The 14,116-nt window shown below is 35.0% G+C and overlaps 1 long non-coding RNA gene across 1 annotated transcript in view; it reads right to left on the bottom strand.

Moving 5' to 3' along the window:
- The window catches only part of LOC103092236 (uncharacterized), a 76,090-nt gene that overhangs the window by 49,253 nt on the left and 12,721 nt on the right, over window positions 1-14,116 (bottom strand). Inside the window, exons 3-4 of the long non-coding RNA XR_008917641.1 lie at window positions 6,014-6,151; window positions 5,142-5,212 (exon numbers count right to left, since the gene is read on the bottom strand). This is a non-coding gene — a long non-coding RNA (uncharacterized LOC103092236). The remainder of the gene's footprint in view (window positions 1-5,141; window positions 5,213-6,013; window positions 6,152-14,116) is intronic.

Here is a 14,116-nt window from a genome sequence, read left to right as displayed (position 1 = left end):
GAATGTAAAATTGCATAAATCTCTGTGATGGATATAATCAGGGACAATTTTGTTCAAGAACCTTCTAAATAGTAACATCAAGTAAATAATAAAACAAATTATACTATCCTATCATGGTGGCAGTTCTTTTCTATAGTCTTGTTTGGGATTGATGCTATGTTGAAAATGCTATAGGAACTCTTACCTGAGATAAATGGCCACTCAAAAATGATAGACTTAATATGGCTATCCAGATAGAAAGAACTACGTGGATGAAAGATATATATTGCCCAAATTATATATATATACATATATATATATATACATATATATATATGTTACTGAACAGTTTTTTTAATTCAATTCAAAAACATTTATGAAGTATCTTCTATGAGAGAAACTATATAATACAGTGGAAAATTTACTGGATTCAGTCAGAAGAATTGAATTCAAGTTCAGGCTGTACTATTTATTACCTCTGTGATCCTAGTTAAGTCACAACTTCTGTCAATTCAGTTTCTTCCTCTATAAAATGAGAAAGTTACACTGTGAGGTCAAGTTCTAAGTCTAGGATCCAAGTCTATATGCAAAGCATCACAGTAGATACTGAAGATACATAAACAAAAAAAAGCATCCTTAATCTCAAGGAATTGCCTATATTATAATATATAAACTGTCAAGTAAGATATTTTATAGGAGGTAGTACTTGACCTGAATCTTGAAAATATCAAAGATTCGAAGAGATGAATATGAAGACAAATTACATTCCAATAAGAAGGCAGCAGCTATGCAAAGACATGGAAAAATAATTTTGAGTTTAGGAAAGTTAATCCATTTTGTCTAGATTATAAAGCTAATGATGTATCATAATGTGAAATTAATTTGGAAATCTATACATACTCATCACTGAGAGGTCTTCAAGGAAAGACTAAATGAGCAAACAATTTATCTTGTTAATAACCTATGAGCTAAACTATGTGGCCTCTGAAATTCTCCCCAAACTTAGATCCTAGGATTTTGCCCTGAATCTTGAGTGGTAATTGAAGATGGACAATCAGAGGGGCCCAGAATTCAGTAAGACTGGATCATGCTTGAAAGGTTATGCTTTCAGTGATTCCAAGATTATTCTTTCCACCAAAATCAATCTGTTTGATTCTAATGTGTTCCCAGTGCTATTCCATGGCTAAGAATCATGGACTGTTCAAACTTTTAAATAAAAATCAAGTTGATCCAAAAAATCACTGAATAGAAGTAAAAATGGGCTGCAACACATTACCAACTCTTATGTAAAATAGGAAGCAATATAAAAGAAATCCAAAATATGGAGGACCAGAAAAGAAGGTGGGTTGGTCACATGGTATGAGTGAGAAATAAAAGTTGCATACCTAAATCATGTAATAGGATTAATAAAAAAAATGAAAGAACCAAAGGAAGGTCCTCAGAGTGAAGGATTCATCATGGTAGTGTGATGCAATGGAAAGTGTGCCAGGTTTGGAGTCAGAAGATTTTATTTGAAATCGTAACTCTTCCTCTTAATACCTCTGTGAATTTGGGCAAGTAACTTTACATGCTGAGTCTCATTTTCCTCATCTATAAGAAGAAGACCATTAGACTAAATAATCCCTGAAGAATTTTAAGGTTTCTACCTCAAAATCTGTGATTTCTGGTAAGCATTTATAGAAATGTACAGCAATAATCATACAGGATGATCCATTACAGTCTGTACCAGTGGAAGGAGTACAAATATCAAAAAGATTGTGGACCCATCATAATCTCTAAGAATAATCATTAGGTATTATTTTTATCACCACTTTAATCTATTCATGTATTTGCACAAGAAGACTCATATGAAAACAAAGAACAAGTGGAACATTCAGATACTACGTAGATTCTTCAGTGTGATTTCATTTTTGCTTATTTTTATTACATTATCTCTAAGTAGCTTCATAATGAATGTGCAGAAAATAGCCTGAAGGGAATAAAAAGTAATTTAGCTCATATGTATCAACTCAGAATAAAATTAGGTTCTATAAGGCAACTTTCAACCTTCTCCCAGTGCAATTGTACTTCCCTCATGGGTTGTTTGAATTAACTGAATCTTACATTTGAAACTATGAAATATTAAAATTTGAATACATAAGCATCTCTGATCAACCCTTTCTCAGGTGGAGGTATTATTTGATTTTTAATCATGCAGAAGAATTCTATTGAAGAGATTTCTGCATGGCTACCATATGAGGAAAAGCCACACTCTTGGTATTTAATAGGAAGACAGTCATTACTAATCCCCATTAAGGAAATCCTATATTTGGAGTTAATTTTTACAATGCTTGGAATGGCTATGCCCTGGCCGTGTCCATTCTCTTATCCAAGCCTTCTTGTGACAAACAGAACATGTTCATGATGCATCTGGCTAGACAGAAGAGAATTATAGCACTTCATGACCATGAAGAAGGAAGAGAGTAACTCACTCATTAGCTGATTGGGGCCACAACTATCTCAGCAGTACTGTCATCACATGAGTTATAATTCCTTTAAAATTAAATTAGGTTAGATTTCCATTTACATTTTAGCTCAGCTAGGATTATACATATTGTGCTGGAAAGAATGTCAAAGTCCATGTACTCCAATCCTATCATTTAATAAGTAAGGAAACTGAAGTCCGATGTTAAATTACTTGTCCCAGGGCACATAGGAAGCATTAGAGGAAGTATGTGAACCCAAGTCATTCGACTATCAAGTTAGCACTCATTCCCCTAAACCATGGAGTTTCCCAAAGTCCTGAATTTGTATACTTGTGGGAAGGAAGGAAGGAAGGAAGGAAGGAAGGAAGGAAGGAAGGAAGGAAGGAAGGAAGGAAGGAAGGAAGGAAGGAAGGAAGGAAGGAAGGAAGGAAGGAAGGAAGGAAGGAAGGAAGGAAGGAAGGAAGGAAGGAAGGAAGGAAGGAAAATACAGTATATTTTGGTCAGCATTTAGACTCCATGAGTTCTTTCTCTGCAGTCAAATGGCATTTTTCATCATGAGTCCCTTGGGATTGTCTTAGATCACTGTATTGCAAAGAATAATTAAGTCATTCACAGATATTCATCAAAAATAATGCTGCTATTACGTACAGTGTTCTTCTGATTCTGCTCATTTCACTTTCGATCAGTTCATATGTCTTTCTGTTTTTTTCCAAAATCACCCTTCTTGTCATTTTTTATAGCACAATAATATTCCATTACAATTGAATACCACAACTTGTTTAGTAATTTCCTATCTGAAAACTATCTGTTGGTATCCTTTAACTATTTATCAGTTGGAGATTTATATTTTAAGTCATATTTTTATATATTATATTTTTCATTTTTTAAATTTATATATTTTATATAATATGTTTTTTATAAATTTGGCTCCATTTTCTATATATTTGAGAAATGAGACCTTTACCACAGATATTTGCTGTAAAATATTTTCCCCAGTTTTCTGCTTTCCTTCTAATCTTAGTTGCACTGGTTTTGTTTATACAAAGACTTCTTAAATTTAATAGTATAATCAAAATTATCCATTTTACATTCTATAATGCTTTCTATCTCTTCTTTGGTCATAAATTCTTCCCTTTCATAGATCTGACAGGTAACCTAACCCAAGCTCCCCTAATTTGCTTATGGTATCACCATTTATGTCTAAATTATAAACCCCTCTTCACCTTCTTTGGTATATGTTGGTCTATCCCAAGTCTCTGCCATACTGTTTTCCAGTTTTCCAAACAGTTTTTGTCAAATAGTGAATTCTTCACTCAAAAGCTTGGATCTTTTGATTTATGAAACACTAAGTTACTATGGTTATTTATTACTAGGTATGGCATACCTAAGGTATTCCACTGATCCATCACCCCATTTCTTAGACAACAGCACATTTCTTTGAAGATTAGTGTTTTGTAATAAAGTTTGAGATCTGGTTCTGTGAGACTACCTTCGATCACATTGTTTTTTTAATAAATTCCCTTGATAGTCTTGACTTTTTCTTCTTCCAGATGAATTTGGTTATTTTTTCTAGCTGTATAAGATAATTTGGGGCAGTTTAGTTGGTATAAGAAGTTATGTTAATTGTTCATTCAATTTCTTTTTCTAAGATGGGATTAAGTATTCTATTTCCTCTTTTGTTAATGTGGGTATTTATTTTTATAAATATTAACCCATTTCACTTAGAGTATCAACCTTAATGGCATATAATAGGGCTAAAATATCTGTTAATCATTACTTTAATTTCATCTTCAGTAGTGATGAATTCACCCTTTTTCACTTTTGAAACTTGTATTTTGATTTTCTCCTTTCATTTTTAATCAAATTAATCTATAGTTTATTTTATTGGGGGTTTTGTCATAAAACCAGCCTTTAGTTTTGCTTATTATTAGTTCAATGGTGTTCTTACTTTCAATTTTATTAATCTCATCTTTGATTTGCAAGATTTCTAATTTGGTGTTTATAGATTTTTAATTTGTTTTAGTTTTTTTAGTTTTCCCTAATTATTCTTCTCTTTTTCTCTCCTTTTACTCTGCCCCTCCTCACAAGTGTTTTTTTAATACCATTTCCTCCAATTCATCTTCCCTTCTATTAGTTATCCCCTTCTCTTAATCCTATACATTTTTAGTTTTCTATAAGGGTAGAAATATTTCTATATATGTGTATACATTATTTCCTCTTTGAGCCAAATTTGATGAGAATAAAGTTTAGGTGTTGCCTGTCACTCCTTCCACCTTCACCTCTATTATAATAGCTATTTTGCACCTCTTTTATTTGAGATAATTCACCCCACTCTATTTCTTCCTTCCCCCTTCTCCCAGGACATTCCTCTTTCTCATCACTTAACTTGTCTTTTTTTTTAAACCATTCCACTGTAGTTAATTCACACCCACATTCTTTATCTTCATATATTCCTTCTAATTGTACTAATATTGATAAAGTTCTTAAGAGTAATAAGTATTATCTTTAAGAGAATACAAGCAATTCAACTTTGTTTAGTATCTTATGATTTCTCTTTCCTATTTACTTTCTTTCTGCTCCTCTTGAGTCTTCTATTTGAATGTCAAAATTTCTATACAGTTCTGGTATTTTCATTAGGAATGTTTGAAAGTTCCCAATTTAATTAACTCTCCATTTCCCATGAAAGATTATACTCACTTTTGCTGGATAGATAATTCTTGATTATCTCCTATCTCCTTTGCCTCCCAGAATATCATATTCCAGGCTCCCTACAATGGGGTTAAAAATATAGTCTTAGATGTGGTCTTAAAGAAAATTTCATAGGAAAATTTCATAATTTTAAAAAGACTTCTATAAAAAAAAACATGGCATTTTAATGGAAAACAAACTCAGTATAAATCAATAATAAGGTATAGTATTCCTCCCCCCCCCAAAAAAAAAACCCCTATGATCTTTGGTTACATTAAGAGACTATATTATATAAAATTTAGATCAAATCTTTCTAGATAACTCTACATTTTTTCATCAAAGACTCTGCCTAGTTTTAATGCCACAGAATATACTCTGGTGTGAAAAGCAATCTCTTCCCCAATTTTTCATCTTCATTTTTATATGTTGTTTTCCCATTAGAATGCAAGCCTCTTGAGAGCAAGGATTATCTTTTTTTTTCTTGTCTATATACCCAGAGGTTAACACAGTGCTTGGCGCATAACAGTCATTTAATAAATTATTACTGAATTGAACTATCCTGTGAAAGAGAAAATACATATATTCTGTGCAATGATTGAAATTTTCAAGAGGCAGTATTCTTTTTTAATTTTAAGTTAATTTATTAATCAACTGCTCAAAAAAATCTAAACTATCCAGTTAACTCCCTCCACAATCTAAATTGATGCCAAAGAGCATGAATATGAAAAAGAGATTGAGACCAAAAAAACCTGAACCCATAGTTCCTATATATTCCTTGTGACTTTACCATTCAGTCTCTCTATGAACATCCCAAGATATCTTGGATTGATAAACAGTCACTGAGGAAGTAGGCTTAGAGAACCCAACTCTTCTCTTATTACCTCAGCACAGGAAGATGTCAACAGACTCTTTCCTCATGTGGCTATAATCCAACATTTCTGCAGAGCATGCTGGCTTCTTCTAATTTCTCCAATAGATCAGAGTTTACCCAGCCTTTAAATCTTTCATCCTTTTAAGATCTAAACAAAAAAAAAAGGAGGTTCCAACCCATATTCCTAGCCAGAGGTCGAAATTGTTTCATTCTGACCTTAAAATCAAACTGTTCTTGAAGGGCTTAAAGGGGAAATTATTTCACAAAGACATCCCGATTCAATACTAATTTTCCACATCTCTTTAGTCTTAAGAAAGGGGAGCATTTGGTAGGAGTCTCAGCAAGTCAAATTTAACATTGATTTAGAAGAAACCTTCCTAGTGATTCAAACTATCCAAAACTGGAATGGCTTAACTGCCCCAGGACAGAGAACATTCATGCTCATGGAGGATTTTAATTAAAAATTGGATGGTAAATTGATAAAGATATCATTGGAAGGATTCTTGTTCAAGTATGGATTTACATCTTTTCTAATTCTGAGATTCCATGACTCTTTTTTAATCAGCAAAAGTTCTGAATAATTGAAGTAACAGAGGATCTGACTAGAGTTGGTCCAGTTGTTTAAGGAGTTAATTCAGAATGAATTCAAATACTTAGATAACCTAATATGATGACTTTTGGAAAAACTCCTCTTGTCCCCACTTCCCAAAAGTTATATTGGGGTGGGGGGGAGGAAGGTTGCCTAAAAATAAAGTCATAGTATGTAAACAGTTTTTCCTTCATTCCCATACCAGTATTCAGGCTTAGTCTCTTGAATACTGAGAAATTAAAAACTGAGTTCTGGCATCCTGTCAGGGCAAGATTCAGAACAGGTCAGAGATCCTTAATTGCTTTCATGAGAATTCGGACAAAGAAAAGATGCAGAAAAGGGCAATCAGGATTGCTCTATTTCCTTGTCATTCTAAATCTATAATATCTGTCATACATAGCCTCTACCCTACTTCAGGATCTTATTGCTTCTCTCCCAGATTGTTGCAAGAACCTCTGCTTTGGCCTTCCCATATCGTCTCTCCTTAATCCAACCCATCTTCCATTCAGCTAACAAAGTGATTTTCCTAAAGTAAGGATGTGACCATTTCACTACCATTCCTAAAGTAGCAAAATCCAGGGGGTCCCTATTATTTCTAAAACCAAACAAAAATTTCTCTGTTTAGCATTTAAAATTCCTTATCCCTTGGTCTTGCTACATAGTCCTCCCATAGACTACAATCTAGCCATTCTGACCTATTTGTTGTTTCTCTTATAAGGTCCCAATTCCATCACCATGTCTTTGCATCAGTTGTTCCTCATGCCCTTCTCAATTCTACTTCTTCAAATTCTTGGTTTCCTTTAATACTCAGCTCAAGTACAATCTTCTACATAAAGTTTTTCCTGATTCCCATCACTCTTATTGTACTCCCTTCACAAAACTACTTTTATTCATTTTGTCTATATTATACATAGCCATACATCTATATCTACTCATCTAAATATATATATATATATATATATATATATATATATATATTTGGGGGAGGGGAGGAGAAAGATATTTCTGAGAATTATAGTTTGCACAAGTTAACGCTGATTTGTTATGTGGACATTGGTTGTTGAATGGACAGAAAAAAAGAATATTTGTGTGAAGAATATTGATAAAGATCAATTTGATAAGAAATATAGCCTGCTCCATCCTTCCCTACCCCACCAGATAAAAACGCTTGAGGAGAGACATAAAGAAACCTTAGGACTTGAAAGAAAGCTGCCTCTTAGATAAATATGCTGAGAAGACTTACTTGAAAGCAGAACACTGACAGTTTAAAATGGCTAGAACATTGTGGTGGTCCAACAGTTTAATAACAAATGACTTTTCAGCAATTTGAAGATTATAATTGAGAAATTACAAAACAAATAATTATACAAGATGCTTACAAAAGTACTGTTAGTCCTGATAGGGGGGAAGGATTTTTTTTAGAGCATCACATCATAAATTAGAGGTGGGTTATTATTTAGGGGGAGGACCAGATTTGTGGCATTAAAAGCTATCAAAATGGAGTGTGAGGAAATCACCATATAAAGACAGATGCAAGTGTCAAAGCTAAGTGCAAGATAGAATCCAGGTATCAAAGATTCAAAAGTGCTCTTTTAACCTGACCATTTTAGTTTTATATCTTAACTATGAAAGCATACTTTTTTGGTTGAATCAAGCAAACAGAACTGCCTAAATCTTCAGAAATTTCATAACTAGGGACTTGGAGCAATTGTTAATGACTTTCCATCTAAGAAAAACTCCCAAAAGCCAAAGAAGGTAGATCTTAAGTATTATTATATTACCCCTAAAGCTGAAGACAAACTAATTATTTTGTAACAGGGCATCATAAAGGGCATTGCTTTTACTGACAGATGGTTGACTGGAGAAAAGCTGAGTAAACTGACACTGAAGTCAGACAAATTCTGAACCTACTTAAAAAAAGAAACTACTAAAATGCACTTGAAATTGTTAGGAACTTTACTGCCGGAAAGAGGGAAATTTTTTTTTCTATCATTTAAGAGTAGAAAAGAGAAGAGTAAAGAGGTCTTGCAGCTTTTTTTAGCTATATTGGTATATTTTAACTAAAAGAATACTTTTTCAGGCCTCTGCCATGGATGTCTGTGCTAAAAAGAGCTTGACACTGTTTCCTCAGCTGAAGAGTAGCAAAGAAACAACTTTGCCCAGCAGGAGTTATGTGGAACAGATAACAGAGAAGCAGTTTTGCTCAGCAGGTAACATATGGTGCCAGCTGTTCTCTAAAGAGAAAAGGACATCAAGCCTTCCATCTAGTCATGAGTTACCCTAGGCATTTGGGTTTCCCTATTGATGTGTACCCTTGACAGGTTGCTGTAAGTGTGGAGTGACTCTCCCTCCATAGGTGATATATGCGTTGGTAGGAGGAGGTGATCCAAGTTTATAGGTGTCTTCTTATATTTTGATTATGCATGCTTTTGCCTTCTCTGAAAGCATCTGCGTTCCCCATAAAAGGCAACAAAACTTTCCCTGGAAACTGCTTAATCCCTGACTCTTCTGAAGTAACTTCCCACTCACCTATGGGCATAAAATTAGATGGACATAAGGTTAGAATCCTTCTAATTTGGATGTCTGAAGATTCCATAAATCACTGTACCCTCCCCTTACCATATGCATTTCTATGTGGAGATGAGGAATGGGAGATATGTCTAGAGAAACTAAGGAATACTATGCCCTTGTGCAGAACCTGTTGTGTTAGGACAAGTAAACCTCCTTTTGTTAACTCTTCGGGGTAAGAGTGTCTCAATTCATCCCAAAATAAAACCTGATCTAATAGTATGCTAGTATAATAGGTCTGTCCCTAATACTTCCTCTTGAATAAATATAAGATTATTGTTGCTTTTGCCTTCCAGTAACTAAATGTTATCATTGTTCTTGTTCTTCCTTTACTTTTTAGTAAATGTTCTATGTTTAAGAGTCAGTGGTGTCCTTGTGATTGATTTTGCATAAATAAGAACCCATTGGTGAGAACTCAGGGGCTATAGTGTAATAATATCCTCCTCTACTCCATACACACACACACACACACACACACACACACACACACACACACACACACACACACCCCACATGCACCAATACTGCCCCTAGGACCATAAGAGAGTTTAAGCAATACCCACATGATTATGGCAGTGGTGGTGGCGATCCATCTGGAGTAATCGCTTCTACATGTGAGAAGTTATTGTAGGTGGAATAAGCAAGTTAGCCCCAGCCAAGGGAGAAAGAGAACCTGGGAAACCTCGTGCCCTAAAGTTCATTTTTATCCCTAGTACATAGGACAGTGTCTTATACAAAGTAAATGCCTACTAAATGTTTATTGATTGATGATGTCTTGTACCCCATGAGACAATTCTACTAATTCTCTAAGAATCCAGGAGAATTCTTTGGCTCACTCACACTAACTAATTCAATTAGATAGGCAGTCAGAAGGTTTCCAAGCACTCTAGGGAGAGAAAAGAAGCCCATTGTTAGTTCCTTTACTTCTCATTTAAAATATACATACCTGCAACATACAAACATATATGTGCACACCCAGAGGACTTCCTCCAGTGCTGACTCAGGAACTCATTTTTCCAGCAATCATTCTAGATCTCTCCTTTTTAGCACATACCCCAAACCTCTTATTATCCTACTAATTATCTTATTTCCCTCTCCAATTAACAATCCTCCACAATTACTTTTAACCATTTTGCTTCTGGTGGAATTTGGACATTCTTGGCTAATCAGCAGTTACATCAGCCAAAGACTATCAAAAGCCTCAATGTCTTTTGTAAAGTCTAGAATTCACCTCTGACATAGGTCCACAGTACATAGAGCCAAAGGGGACCACAGAAATTACCTAACAGAACCTTCTGATTCTACAAGTGAACCTCAGCGAAGTTATATGACTTGTCCAATGTCACATAGCCAGTAAGTAGCAAAACGAACATTCAAACCCACATCCTCTAACTCCAAACCCAATATTCTACCAAGTTTCCCTCTCATAGATCATAGAAACTGAAAATTGGGGAAATGTGTCTTTAGAAACATACTTGGAAGCTAATACAACAAATGAAAATGTTAAAGGCTTTTGAAGAGAGAACTCTGTAAGCAGAGGTTTCTCAGAGAAGTCTAGACTAACAATATTTTCTTTCCACCCTGGGAAGAAATGAGACTATCATGAATTCTAAGTCAGACTCGGTTGCAAATGCATATGTGGTAGGGCAGGGTTCTATTGTACCAAGAGTTTTAAATTGAGTACCATGAGGGCCTTATTCTATCTTTACCCCAAGTGACATTGGGTCCTCTTAATGAAATGTCAAATGACACCTAGACTTAGACATTCTGACTCTTGGCTGTCAGGACTGTTTAGTATATCATCCTCAGAGACAACCCTATCCATGGTTTTTTAAAAAGTAGCTCATTGTTGGTGTGACTCTAGAGCAGGGGTTTTTAACTTCTTGTATCATAATGAAGTCTAGTGAAATCTAGGAGAATTCCAGAATAATGTTTGTAAGTGCCTAAAACAAAATATGTAGCATTACAAAGGAAATCAATTATAATGAAATGTATTTGTCACAAAAAAAAAAAAGCTTTTTAAACAAGTCATGGACCCCAGGTTAAATATCCCCGCTCTAGAGTCACTCCTTGAATTTGGACAGACCTTGACTTTCTTCAAGGGTGCATTGCCCCACTTACTTCTCAGCCAGGGCAATTTGAGGGGGAAAAAAACAATGGGGACAGGATTTCATGTTCCCAGCACTAGGAGCAGAAGAGAGCTTTTGGCATTTGACAGGAATGGAAAGGTTCCAGCAATTCATGCAATCCCACAATTACCTTGGACAGTTTGACTCAGGAAATGAACAGAAAATGACTGTCTTTGTATTGGCTCTTGACTCTAGTATCAGATTGTACCATCTGCTAGGCAGTTTGCCCATGTGTTGGCCGTACTGTGGCAGGTCTGTATTTAACTACAATAGTTATCTCTAATAGAAGAGGGCAGGCTTAGCAGAAAAGGAATTAGACTTGGGCTTCCTTTATTTGATTTTACAAGATGCCTTTACTGAAGATAATCATTTTCTGAGTGTCAGATTCCAGATCCCCAAGCCCACATGTGCCCATTAATAATACTTGCCAAGTGGAAAGCAACTGAAGTATGTGAGAAGATGAATGAAAGCTGTTCAGGGAAATGCACTGTCTCTCGCTTGGATGGCACAGCCACATTTTTGAAACTCTAACAGATTCACTACTTCATTTCTTCCTTATAATAATGATGTAGAAATTTGGGGACAGATATTATAACAGCTCGATTTTCAACAGCACTTTATATAGATCCTTTAGTGCCTCCCTTACTCTACAAGCAGAAGCAGGAATAGAGTGGAAGCCACGTGTGGTAACATATCCTAGCCTGGGGTGACCTGAGTACTACTGACTCTTCCTTTTCTGCTGAATGGTCAATCCTTGACCTAGGGTACACCTACCTACCAAGATATTCTTGGCCTGTGCTCTAGGTATAACTGTATCTGTGAGGTCGACAGTTCAATAGCATTTCTATTTACAGCTGATACTCAGAGACTTTAAAGTGATTTGCTCACATACACAATTGGCCACTTACATATCATGTCACATTGCCTTACGTTAATTATACTTGTTTGAAAAAAAAGAGGCCAAGGCACAGAATTTATATATGTACCTAAGTTATTCACTCAGAGTCATACAACTAGTAACTTGACTGCCAAGAGCAATGTGGATCTCCCGACTCTTTGGCTTTTCTTTCCATAGTACCAAACTGAGATGACAATAATGAGAAATATACACATGCAACTTTATAGTTACAAAGTACATCATATGTGTGTATGCACTGATTAGATATGTATGTATATGGGTATATGTCCTTATTAATTATATCTATTTAGGGAAACTGACATTCTTACTTATCAAAAAGTCACTCACAGGGGCAGCTGGGTGGCTCAGTGGATTGAGAGCCAGGCCCAGAGATGGGAGGTCCTAGGTTCAAATCTGGCCTCAGACAGTTCCCAGCTGTGTGACCCTGGGCAAGTCACTTGACCCCCATTGCCTAGCCCTCACCACTCTTCTGCCTTGGAGCCAATACACATTATTGATTCCAAGATGGAAGGTAAGGGTTTAAAAAAAAAAGTCCCTCAGATTTTACTCAGCAGCACTCAGTCAGATATGCATAAGAAAGGCAGGAATATGGGCTAAGTGGTTGTAGAATACTAACCTCTTCCTGAGGCTACTTTTCATTCTGACTAAAATCTATATGCCTCAAAATCAGAGAGAATCTTGAGAATTCATTACGTCCTCTGGATCTTAGATTGTTGACTATATATATATGTGTATATATATATATATATATATATATATATATATATATATATTTTAACTTTGTTCCCTGTATGGTCAAAGGACAAAAAAATCTAAATTTAGGTTGTGACTCTTCTGCCTGGCTCTTGTTAGCTGGAAGTGGTAACTGTCTAAAGAATTATCAGTCTGTCTTCTCTGGATGATGTTCAAGTCACTGCTCCCTAGCAGATTGGTTCCAAGATAGCTCAGTTGGCCCTGAAGAGATGAATATATTCACAATGACTATGATACTAGTAGGATCCTTCAGAATAATTAATTCCTCTAGTGAGAAGTAGACCCAATAAACTCAACAGAAAAATGCATCATCACAGACTGTGTAGTCAGCAAATACATTCTATCTTAGTCTTATCTAATTTTCTTATCTCCCCCAACTCATAGTACTCTACAATCATTTGCCTATGGTCATATAGCTAGTAAATGGTAAAGCCGGGACACAATACAGGTTTTCTTTTTTAAGATTCAATATTTTTTCTAACATTAACTGGTTGATATGAAGCTATAAGGGACCTCAGAAACCTCATTTTACAAAGGATGTAACTGAATCCAAAAGAAGTTAGGTGACTTACCTAAAATCAGAATCAGAGTTGCCCTTTAAATCTAGTTCCTCTAAATGCAAAGTCTTTACTCATTTCACTGAACTATATTGCTTTTTCTCATTGTCATGATCAAGAGTAAAAATGAAGAAAAATAACAGCATAAAATTTAAAATTACATAGCTCCTGGGCATGCCCAAACATAGAAATTATTTAAAGTAAATAGAAAGACAAGAGAAGCAACAGAATAAAAATGGAAATAGCTAGAATTCAGGGTCCTGGCAAAAGGACCCATTTTTCTCAATTAGAGGGAATTAGTAAACTATGCACTAAAATAATTCATCATTCTCTTGTAAAAAAGAAAAACTTTATGGCCACCATAACTTAATAGATTGTAGAAGATAGAGAGAAGATGACCCTGAAGTTATAATGATTATTATTGTACTTAACTAAACTCTTAACTATCAGTCACTAGTTAATAATCTGTAATTGATAACTGATTTCACAAATGACTCAATGAGTCATCAAGAAAGAATAAAACAAAATCAAAAGACTGAAAAAAAACTAGAAGAAAATGTGAAATACCTCATTGGTAAAACAAGTGATCTGGAAAACA

This window comes from Monodelphis domestica, chromosome 1, assembly GCF_027887165.1.
Source record: "Monodelphis domestica isolate mMonDom1 chromosome 1, mMonDom1.pri, whole genome shotgun sequence".
In the NCBI taxonomy this organism is placed as follows: Eukaryota; Metazoa; Chordata; class Mammalia; order Didelphimorphia; family Didelphidae; genus Monodelphis; species Monodelphis domestica.
Note: the sequence above shows the minus strand (reverse complement) of the source record. Positions and strands in the feature narration are given on the sequence as shown.